General features: G+C 55.3%; 1 protein-coding gene across 1 annotated transcript in view; it reads left to right on the top strand.

Moving 5' to 3' along the window:
* Window positions 1–3661, top strand: part of FAM198A (family with sequence similarity 198 member A) — a 27007-nt gene that overhangs the window by 8760 nt on the left and 14586 nt on the right. The gene's annotated exons all lie outside the window — the stretch shown is intronic.

Raw genomic sequence — 3661 nt, 5'->3', positions numbered from 1 at the left:
CTCCCCCTCACTCCCAACCCCCGCGCCCCACATGCCCAGCCACTGTCTGCAGGTTCTGGCCTGAGTTAGCTCACCCAGCCAGTTCTCTCTATCCCAGCCCCAACCACCCGCCCTTCTCCCGGTGCCCTAGAGATCCCATGGCACTACAAAGGTGCTATTGTATTTCTTTCAGAACATTTTCTCTTGCAACTTGAGTTAAAATCTTCTCGTTTGAGGGGGAGCTGAGGGGGTGCAGATGGCTGGCTGGGCAATGCCACCCTGTTCAGTCACTTTGATGGCTGTCAGGAAAGGTTCCTGGCCCCTCGCTCACACTCACGCATCTCCCTGGGGGTGGCCCAGGGTGACTGGCTTTAAACTGTAATTTTAAACTGTAATTGTCACGGCACCTGACTCGGGACAGTTTTAAAGCATGAAGACCTCAGAGGGTGAGTGGTAATCAGAACTGGATTCAAACTGCTTCCTACCTCAGGCAAGTCAGTGAGCCTTTAACCTGGCAGCCGCAGGTCCCCCATGAAGATAACACTGCCCCCTTGTGGGTTTGTGAGTTCTGTGCTGCAGTGAGCATAAAGCGCCTCATACAATAGTCATCGTATAATAGTCATCGTACAATAGTCATTGGCACGTAGTAAGTGTTCAATTAATGGGAGCTGGGATTACATGGTCCCTGGACAACAGACAGGGCCGGAGATGCAGCAACGGGGCCTCTAGGACAGTTAGTAGGATCCTGCAGGGTAGCATGAGGGGGAGCATGAGTTGGGGGGTAGCTCCCAGGCAAAGGGGTTCTGGATTGGGGGATGTGTGCTATAAACGGACTGCCTTTATATCCGCCACGCGGACCATCCCTGTAACGGTGAGCTAGAGAAAGATGTGATTGAATGATAGATGTAAATTTATTTTCCAGTTGAGATACATGATAGTAGCTTCAGGCGTACACCAGGGCGCTTAGACACTTCCATGCCTTACAGAGTGGTCACCCGATATGTCTAGTACTTAAGGGCTCTTGGCCTTAAGATGTGGGGTTGAAAAAGAGTCTCACCTTTGTGGGCACGGATCTCCGACAGAAGTGTGGCATTTCCTCGATGATGGCTGCAGGCACGAGCCACAGGAGTGTTAGCAGGACCTGACTGGCCAGAGAGTAGCAAGCTCTGGAACAGCCCAGAGAGAACGTGCTTCACTTTTTTTCTGCAGCAGTTTCCACTCCCTCCCTCCCCAGGCCCGAGACCAAAATGTAAGGCTGTTAATAAAAGGCAACCAGAGAAAATTTCCAACAAATGACAGGGTCTCCAGAATGCCTTCTCTCTGCGGTGTTCCCACACTGCTGCTCTGTGCGCCGGGACAAGATGGTGATTCAGTCATGGGTACGCAGAGGGCTCTTGGGGCCAGCAGGGCTGCCCCAACGTATAATCAGCGTGGAGACTGGAGCCCCAGAACCAGTAAATGCGGGGAGTGTGGGGAGAAACAAAGAACCCACGGTTAACTCCCTCCCGTCTAGGGAGCAGAGGATTCCCAGGCCCATCTCTAGGGTCCCAGGAGCCCTACGACAGGACGGAGGTAACCCTGTGGGCGTTGTCAGAAAATTACCACCATCGTAGTAGTAACAGCAACACTAATGGAACCCAACTCTCTGCCAGGCTCTCTCTGTTTCGAATGTTTTACCTTCAACAGCTCATAAAGCTCCCTTAGTGGAGTGATTCGTTTTTATGAGTGACTTTTCCCACCAGACTGTCATCTTCATAGGGGAGTGACTTTTTCTCTTTTGTGTTGGACTTACCTCTTCTGCCTGGAGCAGTGCTTGGCTCAGGAATAGCTGCTCCATGCCCTAATGGATGGACCCTCCTGGGAGGGAGGTACTGTTCTTGTCACCATTGTACAGATGAGGAAACCGAGGCCCAAGGTCACACAGCAAGGTCACACACTGTCCACTCCGTGGTGGGGCTGTGGAGCTGGAATCAGCATTCAGGCAGCCTGGCTCTGAGCTCAGCGCATATGGGCTGGTGGTAGTAGGAAAGCCTGCTGAGCTGTCGCCTCCGCTGGCCCCGCCTCCGCCTCCCCTGGCCCCGCCTCCACCTCCTCTGGCCCCGCCTCCGCTGGCCCCGCCTCCGCCTCCGCTGGCAGCAGCTCAGGGTCTGGAGAAAGGTTGTGGTGAGCAGATTTGTGGCGGGGCTCATCTTTCCGTTGGGGTCTGGGTGGGGCCCTCTGGGACTGTTTGGATGTGGGGTGCCCAGTCCCTTGCTGAGCCTGTGTTGTGGGTTGTGGGCCATCCACACTGGGCCTGAGGACTTGCGGCCTCGCCGGAGAATGTGCACAAACCCAAGAGGCTGTTTGTCTTTCTGGTGACAAGTAGGTGACTCTGTCCCTGGAGCCCAGACCTGGCCGCTGCACGCGCCCAGGACCTTGTGCAGAAGTGCACGCTCCACACTCCCTTCGCGTGCCGAGCAGTGAGTCGGCGCCGAGGCTGGACGTGGGCTGGACACTGTCCACTCCGTGGTGGGGCTGGCGGCCCTGTGATGGGCAACCCCACCAGCCACGGCTCTTTGCTGGGTGTTGGTGATACAGAAGTTTTTCTTCCTGTCCACTCTCCACCCACTGAGCCCACACCTCGGGTGACCCCCCTGCCACTCCCTTTAGCAGAGTCACAGGAAGATAGTTTTGTGTGAGGGTGTCTGGGGATGGGCGAAGGGGTCTGGGATCAAATTGCCAGGTTGGAGGGTGGGCAGGCCTCAGCAGATCCTGTTGGCCCCCTGCTGGCCCCTGCTCCCTGCTCAGCAGGGCTCCCTCCTCGCCCGACTATCTGTTTTTTTTTTTGAAGTGGCAGGTATTGCGTGTGCAGGCTGCTGTTTGCTTGAGAGAGTGGGGGAGAGCAGGAGAGAGAGATCTGGGGTTCGCAGAGATGGGGAGAGTCTTCAGATGGGACACAGCACATTCTTTTCCAAAAATGCACGTCCCGGGGTTCTCAGCCAGGGGCAGCTCTGAGCCTCATGATGCAGATCCATCTCCCAGCTGTCCCCCTCCTCCCTACTACCTCCTTCTAAATGATGTTTATTGAGCATCTACTCTGAGTCTGGAATCACTGTCAGCACTAGACATGTTATCTCATTTAGTTCGCATAACTGCCCTGTCCGGTGGGATCTTAGGCTGGCTTCCCCTGAAGCCGACCTTCAGACGAGGATCCCTGTCAGGGGGTTTACTTTGAAAATGTCACCGAAGGGTGGGATGGGGTGAGGGTGTTGGGGGTGAAGCCGGTTTGGAAGGTAGTGTGCCTGTTGCTGCATTTTTTTAAAAAAAATATTTTTATTGATTTCAGAGAGGAAGGGAGAAGGGAGAGAGAGAGAGAAACATCAATGATGAGAGAGAATCATTGATCGGCTGCCTCCTCCACGCCCCACACTGGGAATCGAGCCCGCAACCTGGGCATGTGCCTGACTGGAATCGAACGCGGAACCCTTCAGTCTACAGGCCGACGCTCTATCCACTGAGCCAAACCGGCCAGGGCTGTTGCTGCATTTTGAGATCAGCACACCTCCCTGCCAACATGCACTCTGGATTCTGGACCAACCTGGGGTACACGGGTGCCTCCCCACAGGCCAGCCCCCTCCCCTCCCGCAGGCCCCAGGCTGTCAGAAGGCAGCCATTTCCTCGTTTCCTTGGTCTAAGGCTCCCT

Source organism: Myotis davidii, unplaced genomic scaffold, assembly GCF_000327345.1.
Source record: "Myotis davidii unplaced genomic scaffold, ASM32734v1 scaffold663, whole genome shotgun sequence".
In the NCBI taxonomy this organism is placed as follows: domain Eukaryota; kingdom Metazoa; phylum Chordata; class Mammalia; order Chiroptera; family Vespertilionidae; genus Myotis; species Myotis davidii.
This window is presented reverse-complemented; position numbering and strand designations above follow the sequence as displayed.